Consider the following 19,913-nt stretch of genomic DNA (forward strand, 5'->3'; position numbering starts at 1 on the left):
GCCCAGGTGGATGGATCACTTGAGGCCAGGAGTTCGAGACCAGCCTGGACAAGATAAAATACAAAAATTAGCCAGGCATGGTGGCACATGTCTGCAGTCCTAGCTACTTGGGAGGCTGAGGAGGAGAATCGCATGAGCCTGGGAGGTGGAGGTTGCAGTGAGCTGAGATTGCGCCACTGCACTCCAGCCTGTGTGACAGAGTGAAACTTCTTTTCAAACAAACAAACAAACAAAAATCTACTTGCCCAGGATCTCTGACATTTTGGAAAAGGAAAAAAAAAAAAAAAAGTGTGTGTATTAGTTCGTTCTCGCACTGCTATGAATAAATACCTTAGACTGGGTAATTTATAAGGAAGAGAGGTTTAATTGGCTCAGGTTTCTGCAAGCTATATAGGAAGCATAGCAGCTTCTGCTGCTGGGGAGGCCTCAGGGAGCTTCCAATCATGGCAGAAGGCGAAGGGGGAGTGAGGTGGCTCACACAGTGGGAGCAGGAGCACCAGAGAGCAAGCGAGGAGGTGCCACACCCCTTTAAACAACCATATCTCACGAGAACTCACTATCCTGACAACAGCACCAGGGGAATGGTGCTTACCCATGAGAAACCGCCCCCACAATCCAGTTGCCTCCCACCAGGCCCCACCTCCGGCATTGAGGATTACAGTTGAACGTGAGATTTGGTCAAGGACACAGACCCAAACCATATCGGTGTCTATATGAATTCTTCTCTGTAATTCCTAGCTTTTGTTTTGAGACAGAGTTTTGCTCTGTCACCCAGGCTGGAATGCAATGGCCCAATCTCAGCTCACTGCAACCTCTGCCTCCTGCATTAAAATGATTCTCCTGCCTCAGCCTCCCAAGTAGCTGGGACTACAGGCGCCCACCATACCCAGCTAATTTTTTTTTTTTTTTTTTTTTTAGTGGAGACAGGGTTTCGCCAGGCTGGCCTCCATCTTCTAAGTGATCCTCCTACCTTGGCCTCCCAAAGTGCTAGGATTACAAGTGTGAGCCACTGTGCCCGGCTGCAGTACCTAGCTTTGATGGAGAATCAGATGTGCCAGGGAGGCTCCTGAAAAAGCTCTGGGTGGTTCCATGACAGTCGTGACATTTCCATAGTGACAAGGGTAGTGGGGCTCAGTTGTGGCCCTGCTGCATTCAGGAGGGACTGCTCTTCCTGTGGCTGCTTCCCCCGCCTCCATGCTTGCTCCGCACCAGGCCGTGCCTTCTACCTCAGAGGGAATCTGGGTTACCAGTCCTCGGCCTCTCAGGTGTCGCTCAGAACATATCTGCGCCCGCATCTCTCCTGCCTCCTGCAGGGCCTCCCAGGAGGGGGTGACCTGCTCACTTCCGTTCATCGCTGTCTTGCCCTCCGGGCTCTGAGACGCGGGCTGCTGGCTGCTGTGGAAGAGCTGCAGGCACGCAGTGGCTTCTGCACCAGCATCCCACCCCGCTGCTGCTCCGACCCAGCACTGTGGAGCTCCCTTGGGAAGCATTATCACAGATCCTCCCAGGTAAATGTAAATTATCTTGTTTAATAAAAACAGGTATAAACTCCTTAGCATGTATACCCCTGCAGCAGGATAAGTTATTCAAACTTATTTGGTTTTCAAGTGTATGGAGATTTTCCTGTTGTATCTTTCTATTACTAATTTAATTTATATAATTTCTTTTTTTTTTTTTTTTTTTTTGAGACGGAGTCTCGCTCTGTCGCCCAGGCTGGAGTGCAGTGGCGGGATCTCAGCTCACTGCAAGCTCCGCCTCCCGGGTTCACGCCATTCTCCTGCCTCAGCCTCCTGAGTAGCTGAGACTACAGGCGTCCGCCACCTCGCCCGGCTAGCTTTTTGTATTTTTTAGTAGAGACGGGGTTTCACCCTGTTAGCCAGGATGGTCTCGATTTCCTGACCTCGTGATCCGCCCATCTCGGCCTCTCAAAGTGCTGGGATTACAGGCTTGAGCCACCGCGCCCGGCCAATTTATATAATTTCTAATTTAATTTTTTCTTTTTTTTGAGACAGAGTCTCACTCTGTCACCCAGGCTGGAGTATAATGGTGCCATCCTGGCTCACTGCAACCTCTGCCTCCCAGGTTCAAGTGATTCTCCCGTCTCAGCCCCCCTAGTAGCTGGGATTACAGGCATGCACCACCATGCCTGGCTAATATTTTTTTGGTAGAAATGGGGTTTCACCATGTTGGCCAGGCTGGTCTCGAACCCCTGACCTCAAGTGATCTGCCCACCTGGGCCTTCCAAAGTGCTGGGATTACAGGTGTGAGCCACTACACCCAGCAGGAAAAAAAAAAAAAAAAAAAAAAATTATTCTATAGAGACAGGGAGGGGTCTCAACATGTTGCCCAGGCTGGTCTCAAACTCCTGGCCTCCAGTGATCCTCCTTCCTCAGCCTCCCAAAGCACTGGGATTATAGGGAGGAGCCACCACACTCAATTCTAAATTCAATTTCTTTCTTCAATTTCAGGGCTGCTATTCAGATCATCCGTTTCATCTTGGGAAAGTTCTGATTGTGATTTTTAAGAAATTGGTGGCAGGGTGTGGTGGTTAACTCCTGTAATCCCAGAACTTTGGGAGGCTGAGGCGGCAGGATCACTCAAGCACAGGAGTTTGAAACCAGTCTGGGAAACATAGCGAGATGCTGTCTCTACAAAAAATTTAAAAAATAAGCCAGGCATGGTGGCCTGTGACTGTAGTCACAGCTACTCAGGAGGCTGAGGTAGGAGGATCACTGGAGCTGAGGAGGTTGAGGCTGCTATAAGCCATGATCATGCCGCTACTCTTCCAGACTAGGTGACATAGTGAGACCCTGTCTTTAAAAAAAAAGTAAGAAAGAAATTGATCGTTTTAATCTAAACTGTTGAATTTATGTGTGTGGAGTTTATAGTATTCCTTTATTATCCTATTGTGTCTACAGAATCTGTAAAGAACAATTCTCTCTTTTATTGACAATAATGGCAGGTTTTTTTTTTTTTTTTTTTTTTGAGACGGAGTCTCACTCTGTCGCCCAGGCTGGAGTGCAGTGGCCGGATCTCAGCTCACTGCAAGCTCTGCCTCCCGGGTTTACGCCATTCTGCTGCCTCAGCCTCCTGAGTAGCTGGGACTACAGGCGTCCGCCACCTCGCCTGGCTAGTGTTTTCGTATTTTTTAGTAGAGACGGGGTTTCACCGTGTTAGCCAGGATGGTCACAATCTCCTGACCTCGTGATCCGCCCACCTCGGCCTCCTAAAGTGCTGGGATTACAGGCGTGAGCCACCGCGCCCGGCCGTCTTTTTTTTTTTTTTTGAGATCTGACAAATGAAAATTTGTGACTTCTCTTTTTTTCCCTTCATTAGTTTTGCTAGAGGTTTATCAATTTTATTGAACTTCAAAAATCAGTTTTGGGTTTTATTGATTTTTTTTTTCTATTACTTTTCTGCATTCAGTTTTATTGATTTCCCCTGTTATTTTCATTCTTCTGCTTGCTTCAGTTTATTTTGCTCTTTTTTTTCTAGTTACTTGAGCTGAGATTATTGATTTGAGCCCTTCTTTTCTAATATAAGCATTTAATAATAAATTTTCCTCTGAGAACTGCTTTATTTGTATCCCACAGATTTTTGTATGTTGCATTTTCATTTCATTCAGTTTAATATATTTAAATTTTTTTCTTGCAATGTCGTCTTTGACCCATGGATTATTGAGAAATGTGTTAGTTTTCAAGTGTATGGAGATTTTCAGTTGCATCTTTCTGTTACTGAATTCTGATTTAATTTTATTATGGTCTGATAGCATATTTTATTTTGTTTCTATTCTTTTGAATGTATTGGTACATGTTTTATGGCCCAAAATATAGAATATCTTTTTCTTGGCTTCATGGTATCTGAGAAGTCTGATGTAATACTTAACTTTGCTCCTAAGATTTCTTTTTTCTTCTGGCTTCTTTCAGGATTTCTCTTTGTTTGGGTTCCTGCAGTTTGAATATGATAGGCCTAGGTCTTTGTTTTGGTTTTCTCCAATTGGAATATGATAGGCCTCGGCATCAATTTTTTGGTATCATCCTGTGTGGTGCTCTCTGAGCTTCCTGAGTCTATGGTGTGGGGAAATTCTCAGCCATTATTGCTTCAAACATTTCTTCTGCTTCTCCCTGTCTTTCTACTTCTAATGTTCCCATTATGCACGTGTTATACCTTTGATAATTGTCTCATAGCTGTTGAAGATTCTGTTTTTCCCCTACTCCACCACCCCTATTCTTTGTTCTCTCTGCTTTTCAGTTTGTGAAATTTCTATTGAAATATTTTCAAGCTTGTTGATTCTTTCCTCTACCATAAGCAGTCTACTGATGAGCCCATCAAAGGTATTCTTTTAAAAAAAATTTTTTTCAAGACAGGGTGTCACTCTGCTGCCCAGGTTGGAGTGTAGTGGTGAGATCATAGTTCACTGCAGCCTCAAACTCCTGGGACTGTAGGTATGCACCACCATGCCTGGCTGATTTTTAGATTTTTTTTGTCTCACTGTGTTGCCCAGGCTGGTCTCAAACTCCTGGCCTCAAGTGACCCTCTTGCCTCAACCTCCCAAAGTGGTAGGATTACAAGTGTGAGCCACTGCACCTAGCCAGCATTCTTCATTTCTGTTACAATTGTGTTGGCTTTGTTTTCATGTTTTTGGTTGTTGTTGTTTGTATTTTTTAGAGATGGGTCTTGCTGTGTCACCTAGGTTGGAGTGCAGTGGTATAATAATAGCTCACTGCAGCCTCAAACTCCTGGGCTCCAGCAAGCCTCCTGCCTTGGGCCTCCCAAAGCACTGGGATTACAGGCATGAGCTACCATGCCAGGCCTGTTACAATGTTTTTGATCTCTAGCATTTTCTTCTGATTCTTTCTCAGAGTTTGCATATTTTTATGAACCTTACTCATCTTTTTGTATGTTGTCCACTTTTTCCCATTACAGCCCCTAGAATGTTAATCATAGTTATCTGAAAGTCTCAGTCTGATAATTGCAAAATCTTTGTCAGATCTGAGGTGGGTTCTGATGCTTGCCTTGTGTATTCAGACTTTTTTTTTCTTGACTTTAATATATCTTATAATTGTTTGTTGAAAGCTGGACATGATATATTGATTGGGCTATAGGAACTTAAGTAAATGGATCTTTAGTGTGAGGTTTTGTGTTTCTCTGGCGGGCAGTTAGGCTGTGTTTAATGTTTGCTGTAGCTGTAGCTGGCAGAGGCTTCACATTCCTCCTGTGTCCATTTTTGTTTCCCAACTGTCTTTGGGTTTTTCTAGAAACTCCCTCTTAAGTGGTGTATGAGGGTTCTCCAGACAGACCAACAGGGTATCTGTCTGTGTATCTATGGATAATAGGTGTGTGAGAAGGGATGTGTTAGGAGAACTGGCTCATGTGACTATGGAGGCTGAGACGTCCAGTGCCCAGCTGGCTGCCAGCCGGAGGTCCGAGGATGCTAATAGCATGGCTGAGGCCAGGTCTGAAGGCCTCAGAGCCAGGGAAACCAATGGTGTAACTCAATTTGAAGCCAAAGCTCGGAGAGCCTCGGGGGGCCGCCAGTGTAAGTCCTAGAGTCCAAATGCTGGGAGTCTGGAGTTGTTGTCCCAGGGCAGGAGATGAAGAGTGCACGGCAGCTCAATAGATAGCTTTGCCTTTTCTCTATTTTTGTTCTCTCTAGGCCCCCAGCAGATTAGACAGTGCCTGCCCACGTTGAGGGTAAGTCTTCCCCACCTAGTCCACTCAGACTCCCTTGCTAATCTGCCCTGGAAACACCTTCACAGACACACCCAAAAATAATGCTCTAGCGGGTTTCTGGATATTTCTTAATTCAGTCAAGTTGACACCTAAAATTAACCATTACAAGTGGAGTCTTTATCTTGCCCCTCCATTGTAATTCATGTGATTATACTACAGCCCTGTTGATGTGGTGGTAAGGTATTGGGGAAGGAAAATTTCCTGTAATCCTATGATTCAGTCTCAGGTTTTTAGTAAATCTGAGTCCCTGGACTGTGAACTTTAGAAGTTTCTTTGCCTCCCTGCCTGTCTTCCTCCCTCCCTCCCTGCCTCTCTTCCCTCTCCCTCCTCCTCCTCTTCCCTCTTTCTGTCTTCCTCCCCTGACCCACCCACCCCATTAAGTTATCCAGAAAGCTACTGGAGGTTTGATTTTTCAAGGTTTCCTTTCCCTTGGCCAGACAAGGTTCTGATAAAGTAGTTTTCCTTGATGGAAGGCCTTTGTTATGGAAAACAGAATGTTCTGGGCATTTTTCAAAATGATTACTTTTCTTTGAGTGCATTTCAAAATGGTTTTTTTTTCTCTCCCCTTGTCCGAAGAGTGGGGGATTTATTTTTTCCTCCAGTCTTCATCATGAGCATCTGGTGAGGCTTTTGAAGATATAACAAAACTTATGAAAGTATGTCACTTCCTGCCCCTACCCTGAAAGATTGGGCCTCAGGATTTTTGAACTCATACTTGTCTATAATCAGCTTCCAGCAATCATCAATTGCCATGTGTTTCTACCAATTATGGCTTACCTGGCTTTTGCTTCAGTAAAACTGTGATCTCTGTATTTGCCCGCTATCTCTTCAGTTTTTAGGTAGGAGTTTACCTTGTGACCTCATTCTCTGATGGATATGAGAAGTTTTATTTCATTCAGCTCTTTTTTTTTTTTTTAATTGTGAGGAGGACTTAAATGGCACCTTTCAAGTTCTTTACATGTTAGAACAGAAATGGGGCAGTGGCTTACACCTGTAATCCCAGAACTTTGGGAGGCTGAGGCGGGTGGGTCACTTGAGGTCAGGAGTTCAAGACCAGCCTGGCCGACATGGTGAAACCCCATGTCTACTAAAAATACAAAAATTGGACAGGTGCAGTGGCTCACGCCTGTAATCCCTGCACTTTGGGAGGCTGAGGCGGACAGATCACCTGAGGTCAGGACACAAGACCAGCCTGACCAACATGGTGAAACCCTGTCTCTACTAAAAATACAAAAATTAGTTGGGCCTGGTGGCAAGTACCTGTAATCTCAGCTACACAGGAGGCTGAGGCAGGAGAATGGGTTGAACCCAGGAGGCAGAGGTTGCAGTGAGCTGAGATCGTGCCATTGCACTCCAGCCTGGGCAAAAAGAGCAAAACTCTGTCTCCAAAAAAAAAAAAAAAAAAATTAATTAGCTGGGCGTGGTAGCATGCACCTGTAATCTCAGCTACTTGGGAGACTGAGGCAGGAGAATTGCTTGAACCTAGGAGGCAGAGGTTGCAGTGAGCTGATACTGCACAGCTGCACTCCAGCCTGGGTGACAGAGCAAGACTCTGTCTCCAAAAAAAAGAAGAAGGAAAAGCCACCTCAGCCTCCCAAGTAGCTGAGACCACAGGTATATGCCACCATACCCAGCTACCATGACAGGCTAATATTTTGATTTTTTTGTAGAGATGAGGTCTTGCTTTGTTGCCCAGATTGTTCTCCTGGGTTCAAGCAATCCTCTTGCCTTGGTCTCCCAAAGAGCTGGAATTACAGGCGTGAGCCACCACACCCAGCCAGTTCTGTCCATTTTTGCTTTATGTATTTTGTTGGTCTAATTATTTGTTTCTTCTTCTCCTTCTTCTCTTTTTTCATTTCTTGACACTAAGGACAAGTATACATTTAGGATTTCTGTGTCTTCTTGGCAAATGGACTTATAAAAATCATTATTTAATGTCGTGCTTTATTTCTGGTAATTTTCTTTACTCCATAGTCGCTCTCTTTTCCTATTAATATGGCTATCTCACATTAAAAAATATTATTTGCGTGGTATATTTTCTCCATCCTTCTACTTGTATTTGAAGAAGATTTCTTGTAGGTAGCATATATTTGAGTCTGTTTTAAAGAACATTCAATCTGATAGTCCTTCTCTTTAATTGGTGTGTTTAGACCATTTATACTTAATGTAACTATTAATATGTTTGAATATAGATGTATCATTTTGTTATTTTCTTTTTGTTCATTAGGTTTTATTTCTCTCTCTTTCTGGGATTTCTTGAATGTTTCTCGGTATTCCATTTAATCAGTTTATTGAGGTTTAGACTATATATCTTTGTATAGGTATTTTAGTGGTGACTGCAGGGATTATAGTATTCATATTTAACTTTGTTTACTTAGAAATAATATTGTGCCACTTGAAGTGGAATGTAGAAACCATACTACCATACAAGTTCCTTTACCCACCACATTATGTTGTAGATCTGTGTGTGTTGAAAATTGCTTCAGTGTTACAAATTTTGCCTTCAGCTAGCATAAGAAGAGGAAAATAGTCTATTTATATAGCTCTTTGTCATTTTGAGATGGAGTCTTGCTCTATCACCGAGTCTGGAGTGCAGTGGCGCCATCTCGGCTCACTTCAAGCTTCGCCTCCCCGGTTCAGGTCATTCTCCTGCCTCAGCCTCCCAAGTAGCTGGGACTACAGGTGCCTGCTACCACGCCGGGCTAATTTTTTGTATTTTTAGTAGAGATGGGATTTCACTGTGTTAGCCAGGATAGTCTCGATCTCCTGACCTCGTGATCCACCTGCTTCAGCCTCCCAAAGTGCTGGAATTACAGGCTTGAGCCACCATGCCTGGCCTGCTCTTTGTCATTTCTGGTGCTGTTCCTTTATTCCTGAAACTCCAGTTTTCCCTCTGGTATTACTTCCCTTCTATCTGAAGATCTTTGTTTAGCGTTTCTTTTAGAACAGGTCTGTTGGTGGCAAATTTTCTTGGTTTTTCTTCATCTGAGAATGTCTTTCTTTCACCTTAATTTGTGAAAGATATTTTTACTGTCTTTGTTGTTGTTGTTGTCATTTACTTCTCAGAGCCCTCAGATCCTGCCTCCTTCCTTGTCTTTCATCGTAGGGCTCTTAGGTTCCTTTGAGGGGTCATGGTTAGAGAGAGGAGACAGTGAATACCTGCAAGGAGACATTAAACTCTATGAGAGAGATCCCCCCAAACCAGCAAAGGTACAGGGGGCTATAAATTCCTGGAGAAAAAGAGATCTTCCACCCACTCCTTGAAGATCCTGAGGAGGTGACAGAAACTCGAGTGAGGCGGTTACCGGCTGATGCAGCACTCAGGGCTGCTGGGCTCCAGGCCTGTGCTCATCGCAGCACTGATATATTAGGGCCACCTGACTTCTAGGATAACGTGTGCTTACTGACCTCAGCCAGTTTGATCATTTACAAATTTTAGGTTCCTTTGTTAGAGGAGATTAGCCACGTAGGAAGTTGGAAATGAATGAAAGGTAGTGCTCCCCCTCATTATAACCTTGCTCTCTGGTTATGATGAAAGGGAGTCTCAGACCAACTTCTGTCAATTACATACATAGGCATTAAACAGTATTTAATAGGCCAGGCGTGGTGGCTTATATCTGTAATCCCAGCACTTTGGGAGGCTAAGGTGAAGAATTGCCTGAGACCAAGAGTTGGAGACCAGCCTGGGCAACAAGGCGAGACCTGTCTATAAAAATTTTAAAAAGTAGCTGAGTATTGTGACACATGGCTGTAGTCCCAGCTACTTAGGAGTCTGAGGTGGAAGATCGCTTGAGCCCAGGAGGTTGAGGCTGTGGTGAGTCATGTTCACACCACTACACTCCAGCCTGGTTGACAGAGCAAGACCCTGTTTCAATCAATCAATCAATCAATCAGTCAATCAGTGTAAACCATTGGCATCAAAGCACCATGCAAGGCCAGGCATGCTGGCTCACGCCTGTAATCCCAACAATTTGGGAGCCTAAAGGGGGAAGATTGCGTGAGGCCGGGAGTTTGAGACCAACATGGGCAACACAGTGAGATCCCATCTTTACAAGAAATGAAAAAAAAAATTAATCAGGCGTGGTGGTATGTGCCTGTTGTCGCAGCTGCTTGGGAGGCTGCATCAGGAGGATCGCTTGAGCTCAGGAGTTCGAGGCTGCAATTAGCTGTGATCGGGCTACTGCACTCCAGCCTGGGTGACAGACTATAAGATTCTGTCTCAAAACCAAAACAAAACACCTGGCAAGATAGAAAATGGATTAGTGGTGACCAAGCAGATGGAAGATGAAATGGACCTTCCTGGCTGGGTGTGGTGGCTCACACCTGTAATCCCAGCACTTTGGGAGGCCAAGGCAGGAAGATTACGAGGTCAAGAAATCTAGACCATCCTGGCCAACATGGTGAAACCCCATCTCTAATAAAAATACAAAAATTAGCTGGGTGTGGCGGCACACACCTGCAGTCCCAGCTATTTGGGAGGCTGGGGCAGGAGAACCACTTGAACCCGGGAGGTGGAGGTTGCAGTGAGCCGAGATCACACCACTGCACTCCAGCCTGGCGACAGAGCGAGACTCCATCTCAAAGAAAAAAGAAAAAGGCCTTCCTCTGCTCCTCCAGCTGAGCACACTGCCTCATCCCAAGCCAATGACGGCTTCATTTACAGGAAGGAGGCTTTCTGGGTGAGCAGATACCTTACCTTACGTGGCCCTATTTTTAGGCTCTGTGCAGGTCATCACGTGATAATCACATAGGTTGAGCAAAGTTGTGCAGGTAAGTCTCTTGAGACTGAAGCTCACAGGTAACTGCTGAAAAGTAAAGTGTTACAAAACATGTGAAACTCTGGAGAATATCACAAGATCTTGGAAGCAAAGCAACCTGGCTGGGAAAAGCAGGAGGTGCAAGCGTGTGTCTCGCTTCTGCAGCTTGATATTGGGAAATGAACAGTTGAATCTGCAAGTGTCTGTTGCTGTGGGTATGAAATGGGACAGGCCGTCTCTGCTTTTGACTGCTCTGTGTTTGCAGTTCTCAGAATATACCTATTCTCAGATACTCTGTGCCTCTGCCTGCCTACTTGCTCTTGGCCTAAACACAATCTGAAGGGAACCAGGACCTCTTGTCCCTTGGTGCTGGGGAGTAAGAATATTAAAACGTAAGAGCAAGGAGCAACCTGACTGCACGTTGAGGACAATGGAATGTATTTGAATGAGTCTTCATACTCAGAAAATTTGGTCAAGAAGGAAAAAGGCATCATTGCAAATTACCTTGGTCAGTTTCATTGGGAAGACAAGACCATTTGAAAAATCATTATAAGTTCCAAGGAGATTAAATAAATTATTATTAAATGAAGGGTTGGGCCAGGTGTGATGGCTCATGCCAGCACTTTGGGAGGCTGAGGTGGGCGAATCACCTAAGGTCAGGAGTTTGAGACTAGCCTGGCCAACATGGCGAAACCCCGTCTCTACTGAAAATACAAAAAATTAGCCGATGTGGTGGTGGGTGTGTGTCATCTCAGCTACTTGGGAGGCTGAGGCAGGAGAATCACTTGAATCCAGGAGACAGAGGTGGCAGTGAGCTGAGATCACACCACTGCACTCCGGCCTGGGCTACAGAGCAAGACTCCGTCTCAAAACAAATAAATAAATAAATAAATGAAGGCTTAATTACTGCCTATTCTACTCAGCAAGTTTATCTTTGTTTTTTGTTTGTTTTTGGGATAGAGTCTTGCTCTTTCACCCAGGTTATAGTGTAATGGCATGATCTCGGCTTACTGCAGCCTCCGCCTCTTGTCTTCAAGTGATTCTTATGCTTCAGCCTCCCGAGTAGCTGTGATTACAGACACATGCCACCATACCTGGCTCCTTTTTTTTTTTTTTGTATTTTTAGTAGAGACAGGGTTTCACCATGTCGGCCAGGCTAGTCTCGAACCCTTGGCCTCAAGTGATCTGCCCGCCTCGACCTCCCAAAGTGCTAGGATTACAGGTGTGAGCCACCACACCTGACCAATACTGTACCTCTTGGAGTCTATTAATATGATCTCTCCAGTATGCTTGTTTACAATATGCATGGTAGAGGTTATAGCCACTTTTCAAAAATAATGGCTTTAATTGAGATATAATTCAAATACCATATAATTCACCTGTTTAAAGTATGCAGTTCAGTGTACAATAAAATACACGCACAGAGTTGTGCAACACAGTTTCATCACACCCAAAAGAAACCTTGTACCCGTTAGCAATCACTCCCCACTTCCTTCCAGCTGCGAGTGGGAGCTGTGGAGGTGGGAAACTCCCCTGGTGCCCATAGCTCCCTTCCAGAGTCCTCCTGTTTTGGGTTGCTCTCAGGTATCTGCCCTTAATAGTTGTGTTCTGTATTATATCCGAAGTTTATCATTTGTATTTGGGGAAAGGTCAGTTTGGTAGGATTATTGGCCCTTGTATATGTATCCATGCATGAGACAGAGTCTCGCCATCACCCAGGCTGAAGTGCGATCTCAGCTCCCTGCAGCCTCGATCTCCTAGGCCCAAGTGATCCTCCCACCTCAACCTCCTGAGTAGTTGGGATCATAGGCACATACCACCATGCCTGTCTAATTTTTTTTATTTAATTACTAATTAATTTATTTAGAGACAGAATCTCACCCTGTCGCCTAGACTGGAGTACAGTGGCATGATCATAGCTCACTGCAACCTTGACCTCCCAGACTCAAGTGATCCTCCCACCTCAGTCTCCCAAGTAGCTGGGAATACAGTTGCACACGACCATGCCTGGCTAATTTTGGTATTTTTCTTTAGAGACAGGGTTTCATTATATTGCCCAGGCTGGTCTCAAACTCGTAGGCTCAAGTGATCCTCCCACTTTGGCTTCACAAAGTGCTAGGATTACAGGCATGATCCACTGTACCTGGCCTTGATTTTAAATAGATAAAAGTTTTTTGTGTTACATGAAACTTTTTTTTTTTTTTTTGAGACAGGGTCTTGGAGACAGGGTCTTGCTCTGTCACCCAGGCTGGAGTGCAGTGGCATAATCATGGCTCGCTGTAGCCTTGACCTGCTAGGCCCAAGCAGTCCTCCCACCTCACCCTCCTGAATATCTGGTACTACAAGCATCTGCCACCTCGCTTGGCTAATTTTTTGCTTTTTGGTAGAAATGAAGTCTCACTATGTTTGCCCAAGGTGGTCTTGAACTTCTGGGCTCAAGTAATCCCCTTGCCTTGGCATCCCAAAGTGTTGGGATTATAGGCATGAGGGACCATGTCCAGCCTGTTTTTGTTTTGTTTTGTTTTTAATTGAAAATAAGCTGGACATGGTGTCTCATGCCTATAATCCCAGCACTTTGGGAGGCCGAGGTGGGTGGAACACCTGAGGTCAGGAGTTCGAGACCAGCCTGGCCAACATGGTGAAACCCCGTCTCTACTAAAAATACAAAAATTACCCAAGTGTGGTGGCGCATGCCTGTAATCTTACCTACTTGGGAGGCTGAGGCAGGAGAATCGCTTGAAACCGGGAGGTGGAAGTTGTAGTGAGCCGAGATTGCACCATTGCACACCAGCCTGGGCAACAGGGAAAATAGAGACGGAGGCCTCACTGTGTTGCCCAGGCTGGTCTCAAACTCCGGGACTCAAGCGATCCTCCTACCTTGGCCTCCCAAAGTGCTGGGATTGCAGGCAGAAGCCACCACATCTGGCCTGATGTGTCTTTCTTGTTCTGAATGGTAGTTACATGAGTGTGTTCTCTTTGTAAGTATTCTTTGAGCCATATGCTCATGATTTGTGTACATTTACTTTTGAGTATTTATTTTTCAGTACAAATTTTACTTAGAGTAAATGTGTTACAATTCTCATTTATCTACCTGGAACATTATCCATGATGTATTGTGTAAATAGATACAGCCTCTATGGAGAGCAATTTGGCTATATCCATCAAAATAGCGAGTAGGAAGAGGTAGGAGCCTCGGCAGGTGTGTGTGGCATGGGCGGCTCTGCTGTGGGGCCTGTCTGTACATTCCGGAAGAGGTGCCTGAGAGTCACATCTGACGGTGTCACAGGGTTGGGTAGACACAAGTTGATGTCCAGGCCCCACCAAGGTAGACGCCTGATAGACTGCCTACATTTTGGGTCAGGACCGTGAGGAAGATTATTCCCTAGGAACAGGAGTGAACTGGGAGCAAACTGGCCTTCTCAGAAACCAAACACTGTTTGTATTCATCTCAGCCTGTGATCTCGACTCAGGTTGTTACAGGGGTGCTGATGGCCATTGCTCTGTAGAGGAAAAAAAATATCATCCCAGGGCACATATTTTTTCTAGTTTTAAATATATTGGCACACAATGAAGATATTCAGGCCTGTGGAGCTATGATGATATGAATGAAAGACCTGAGTGGCACATACTGCCAAAGCGGGCTCCCCAGGGTCCCTGATGCTGCAGTTACCAGACACAGGTTGTTTGTTTGTTTTTAAGATGGTTTTGCTTTATCCCCCAAGCTGCAGTGCAAAGGTGCAATCACAGCTTACTTCAGCCTTGACCTCCTGGGCCCAAGTGATCCTCCTGCCTCAGCCTCCTGAATAGCTAGGACTACAGACCCCCATCGCCACACCTAGCTAATTTTTTTTTTTTGTAAAGAATGGGAGTCTCACTGTGTTTCTCAGGCTGGTCTTGAACTCCGGGTCTCAAGCAGTCCACCCACTCTGGCCTCCCAAAGTGCTGGGATTACAGGCGTGAGTCACCATGCCTGGCTAGAGCCATAGGTGTTGTATAAATTGTGATCCTGAAACTCCAGTGTGCAGATTGCCATTCTGTTGTCTGAGATGCACTGTGTTCTCCTCCATGAGCCCATACCCTTCCAGGTGGCAGAAAGTTCATTTTTATCCATCCAGAGGTCACCCAGGGCTATGTCTCTACCTGGCAGGTGTTCCATGTTCTTTCCACTCTGGCACTCACTGGGCTGTCCTTCTGTCTGTCTTTGGGCCTTGGTTCCCATGGGTCCCCTGTACACAGACCTTTCTCCTGACCCCGTGCTCTGCAGAGTGCAGCACTCCTGCTGTGTGGCTCCTTGTTTAGCTTCTGCTGCTTGTTGCCTGTACACACCTCGCTGCCCTTCCTTGGCTGGGCTCCTGCCCCTTCCTAAATGTTGCCTGAAAGAGTGAATTCACTCTCACTTCCCCCACGTCTACCTGCAGGTTAGGTTAGAAGGCCTTGTCCTTCTGCCCTGATCCGTGCCCTGCCTGCCAGGCCCAGCCATAGCTGCCTGGAAGGCTTGCATGTTTATTATTTGTAACTGTTGGCTGCTGTCTGGGAACTGAGCGTCTGAACCTCAGACGCTAAGAAGAGCCTCCCAGTTTGTGGTGTTCTGCTCTGTCTCCCTCCTGGAGGCAGCAAGTGCAGAATATCCTCCTGCTGCCCGAGTGGGGCAGAGTGATCAGGGAGCAGGAAACGGGGTCACCTCCATGGGCCACTGTTTCAGAACCTCTTCCTGTTCGTGCCTGTTGACCTGAGATGCTCTTTCCTTCCTCTTTAGCTTCCCTGGGGAGAAAGACACGTGAAGGACACTCTTTTTCGACTCAAGTTCATGTAATTGTGTGCATGTTTAAAGGAATGAGATTTTATTTGGGCTTTACTTGTGACACGTGTTCATGCTAACCTAACTGTATTTATTTCAGCCTAATATGCATCTGTGTTACACATTGGAGGAAAATACCTTTTCCATGGGAATGATGATAATTTTTCTTAAAATTGTTTTTAATGTTAAAGAAAATCAGAAAGTATCTTTCTCAATGTGGCCCACAAGCCATTGGTTAGAGAAGTGGAAACACCGGGGCCAGTATTGTGTGTGTCCTCAGCACTGGCGGGGACCAGTGAGTGGCTCTGTTTAAAATACCATTTCCCCAACCTTTGGATTTTTGTTTTTGTTTTCGTTTTCTTTTTTTTTTTTTTTGAGGCAGGGTCTCATGCTGTCACCCAGGCTGGAGTCTCAAGTCACTGCAACCCCATTTTCTGGGCTCAAGTAATTCTCCCACCTCAGCCTCCCGGGTAGCTGGGACCACAGGCATGTGCCACCACACCTGTCTAATTGATTTTTGTATTTTTGGTAGAGATGGGGTTTCACCATGTTGCTCAGGCTGGTCTCAAACTCCTGAGCTCAAGCAGTCTGCCCGCCTCCACGTCCCAAAGTGCTGCAGTTACAGGCATGAGCCACCGAGCTTCCCAACCTTTGCCTTAGATCACACATTTCTTTTGTAACAGTGTGTCTGAGGCCAATTATGATTCCAGTAAGCTGCACATGGTGGCAGGTACCTGTAGTCCCACCTACTTGGGCAGCTGAGGTGGGAGGATCATGAGCACAGGAGCGTGAGGCTGCATTGAGCTATGATCGCACCTGTGAATAGCAGTCTGGGCCACATAGCAAGACCCCATCTCCAAAAAAAAAAAAAAAAAACCCAAAACCCAACAAGGGTGAGAAATAACGTCCAGGCATAGTGGGGTCTGGAGTGGAGGGCCACAGTGAGCAAGGCCTCTGCACCAGTGCCCTTGTGTGGGGAAGCAAAAGGTGAGCTGAGACCCCCGCTCCATGAGTGTTTCACCAGACCAGCGCTTTCCCTGGGTGTCTCACTCAGCCTTTCTTTGACTCTAGCCAGACCCCGATTCTCCAGAGAGGCCTGAGTAACCTGGTGTGTTTACTGACCTTCGCAGATAGGCTCAGCTCTTCCCAGACTTGTCCTCCAAGCTGTAAGAGCCACCTGGAGCTACTCTGAATTACTTTCTGTGTCTCCTTTCTTCTCCTGTCCCTGCTCAGCACCTCTGTTTTTCTCTCTTGGATGTAGCCCGGGATGTGGTTCTTTCCAGGACCTCTCAGTCTTGCAAGGGGGTGTGTCTAGACCTGACTGAGTTGACTTCAGATTTGAGGGCCTGACCAAATGCTAGTGGCTTGTGGCCCCTCCGTGATTTAGACAGAAGGGTGGGCAAGCATGCCTCTGTCTGTACAGTGCCAGCATGGCTTGGAACAAAAGCTCTGGAATCCACTTCACTGTTTGATTAATAGGATAAACATGCAATTGGCCTTACAAATCCAGAGGATTAGGTTACTTTTTTTTTTTTTTTTTTAGTAGATTTATTTTTTTCTTTCACAGCTCTTTTAGACAAGTGGTTTAACCTATTTATATGGTTAGTTTATCGGGGTTCTTTTGGTGGTGGAGAGGGTCTGGCTATGTTGCTCAGGCTAGTCTTGAACTCCTGGGCTCAAATGGTCTTCCCACCTTAGCCTCCCATGTAGCTGGGATTACAGCCACACACCACCATGCCTAGCTCTTTTAGTAGATTTTTAACTTGAGTTGGAAGAACAAAAATGGTAAAAGGTTTGAGGGAAACAGCTTCTGTAAAAGAAAATGAAATTTTGGTACCTCCCCATCCCCACCCCACCGACTAGTTATGCCAAAGGGAGAGTTAAGCCTGGGAATGGAGTCATGCAACTGCCATTCTTTTTCCCTAAACAGAACTGTCACTTCACAACCCTGGGTCTTAGTGTTAGACATAAGCCAGGTCCCAGGATGGCAAAAGGACGTATACCTCCCGATGGCCTCCCTCACAAATTGCTCACAAGGACGTCGTTTGCTAGCTCCTAAACCTTTCAGGATACATATCTCCTATAAAACCAGTACATGCCAATTGTCACCTTGGGTCTGCAAGCCAAGTTTCACTCCTCAAACTGAGTTCTGTTAAATCTCACACTGACAATGTTGATGACAAGCTTACCTTCCCAAGTGCAGAACACGCACAAGACAGCATCGGTCACTCTTCCTGCTTGACTCTCCTCCGTTCCCTCTTTTCAAACATTTACCTTATCTGATATAAAACATACAGGTGCTGAGCAGTGTTAGAGCCTCGTAAGAATAACCATTTGCCTCCCTGCCCCCGCCCTTGTTTCCCTCCTGCCTGCCCCCACCTCACACGCACACTAAGTTCCCAGCATCCTCTTTGGAAAAGCACAGGTCACAGATGCTTCACTGGCTTGTGTTTTTCCTGGGTGAGTCCTCAGACTTGGCTTAATAAACCTCTGCTGATCGAGACACTTGCCTCAGTGACCATTTTTGTTGAACACCCTACCTTCTTTTTTCTACATCTGTTAGGGGCAGTTTCATAATTCTTTTCTTTCTTTCTTTTCTTTTTTTTAAAATGTATTTGAGACAGAGTCTCGCCCTTGTTGCCCAGTCTCACCCTTGTTGCCCAGGCTGGAATGTGTGGGGGAAAGAAAGAGAGATCAGACTGTTACTGTGTCTGTGTAGAAAAAGGAAGACATAAGAAACTCTGTTTTGATCTGAACTAAGAAACACTCTTCTGCCTTGAGATGCTGTTAATCTGTAACCCTAGCCCCAACCCTGTGCTCGCAGAAACACGTGCTGTGTTGACTCCAGGTTTAATGGATTTAGGGCTGTGCAGGATGTGCTTTGTTAAAAATGTGTTTGCAGGCAGTATGCTTTGTAAAAGTCATCGCCATTCTCCATTCTCAAGTACCCAGGGACACAATGCACTGCGGAAGGCTGCAGGGACCTCTGCCCAAGAAAGCCTGGGTATTGTCCAAGGTTTCCCCACACTGAGAAAACCTGAGATACGGCCTTGTGGGAAGGGAAAGAACTTACCGTTCCCCAGCCCGACACCCGTAAAGGGTCTGTGCTGAGGAGGATTAGTGAAAGAGGAAGGCCTCTTTGCAGTTGAGATAAGAGGAAGGCATCTGTCTCCTGCTCGTCCCTGGGAATGGAATGTCTAGTATAAAATCCGATCATACATTCTATTTACTGAGATAGGAAAAAACCGCCTTATGGTTGGAGGTGAGACATGCTGGCAGCAGTACTGCTCTTTACTGCACTGAGATGTTTGTATAAAGTCAAACACAAATCTGGCCTATGTGCATATCCAGGCGCAGCACCTTTCCTTAAACTTATTTGTGACACACAGTCCTTTGCTCACATGTTTTCCTGCTGACCCTCTCCCTATAGTCCTGCCACATCCCCCTCGCTGAGATAGTAGAGATAGTGATCAATAAATACTGAGGGAACTCAGAGACCAGTGCCGGTGCAGGTCCTCTCTTGCTGAGCGCTGGTCCCTGGACCCACTTTTCCTCTGTGTCTTCTTTCTTTTCTCAGTCTCTCGTCTCCACCTTGCAAGAAATACTCACAGGTGTGGAGGGGCAGGCCCCCTTCATCATACAGTGGTACAGTCACGGGTCACCACAGCCTTAACCTCTCAGGCTAAAGTGGTCCTCCCACCTCAGCCTCCCAAGTAGGTGGGAATACAGGCGCGTGCCACCATGCCCAGCTAATTTTTCTGTTTTCTAGACAGTCTCACTATGTTGCTCAGGCTGTTCCTGAACTCCTGGCCTCAAGTGATCTTCCTACCACAGCCTCCCAAAGTCCTGGGATTACAGGCATGAGCCACTGTATCCACCCCCTTTTTTCTTTAAGTAAACATGATGTGAGCCAGTGTTTGGAGAGACAAATTCCTTTTGATAAATAGATGCCAAGTGTTTCATGTGTTCTTTTCACTGCCCTGTCAGTGTTGAATTTACTTCTGATCCACTTTATTTCATTCTTTTGGCTCTAAAAGTTTTCCTCTTTTAGAAGCATGTTGGCAGACATGTGTATGGCAAGCTTAGCTAGAACCTTGTAAATATTATAGCTGGAGTTCTGCAATTTTCCTAACTTTTGACTTTTCCTGTGTGGAAACATTTTTTAAAAAACACGTTAGGGACATTGTGGAGTTGGTTGGAAAGAGTGGCCCAGACGGCTGAATGGGAGTGCTGGGGCTCCGAGGTCCGAGTGGGCTTCCCCGCTAAGGTTGCTTACCTGCTCACGGTGTGCTGCACGACCTCAGGCCACGAAACTGATTTGCTTCCACTCATGCATGATGAGCGGCCAGCTTTTGTTTGGATGTAAAAGAAAAACTCACATTGCCTTTTTCCTAGCACAGAGCAGGAGAGGGAGAGAGGAAGTGAGACTCAGCAGACCTCGATGGAGGGTTCATTAAGAGCCAGGTCCATGCTGAGCAATGGCCAGAGAGACAGTGTCCAGGGCGAGCTTGGATTCTGGATGAGGCTGGGTGTGGGAGCTGTGGCCATGAGTGCTGGGGTCAGCCCTGGGTGAGTCTGGGTTTGGGAGGTGTGGCCGTGGATGCTCGGGGTCAGCCCTGGGTGAG

The 19,913-nt window shown here is 46.0% G+C and overlaps 1 protein-coding gene across 17 annotated transcripts in view; it reads left to right on the plus strand.

The window, feature by feature from the left end:
• Positions 1–19,913, plus strand: part of NINL (ninein like) — a 137,225-nt gene that overhangs the window by 14,617 nt on the left and 102,695 nt on the right. For 4 of the 17 annotated variants that reach the window (XM_065522652.1, XM_074004594.1, XM_074004589.1 and 1 more), the window contains 2 exons: positions 1,314–1,508; positions 5,657–5,694. The exons of the other annotated variants lie outside the window; for them this stretch is intronic. The gene's annotated coding sequence lies outside the window, so the exon portion shown is untranslated. The remainder of the gene's footprint in view (positions 1–1,313; positions 1,509–5,656; positions 5,695–19,913) is intronic. 17 annotated transcript variants of the gene reach the window in all.

The sequence above is a fragment of the Macaca fascicularis genome, chromosome 10, assembly GCF_037993035.2.
Source record: "Macaca fascicularis isolate 582-1 chromosome 10, T2T-MFA8v1.1".
Taxonomy (NCBI): Eukaryota; Metazoa; Chordata; class Mammalia; order Primates; family Cercopithecidae; genus Macaca; species Macaca fascicularis.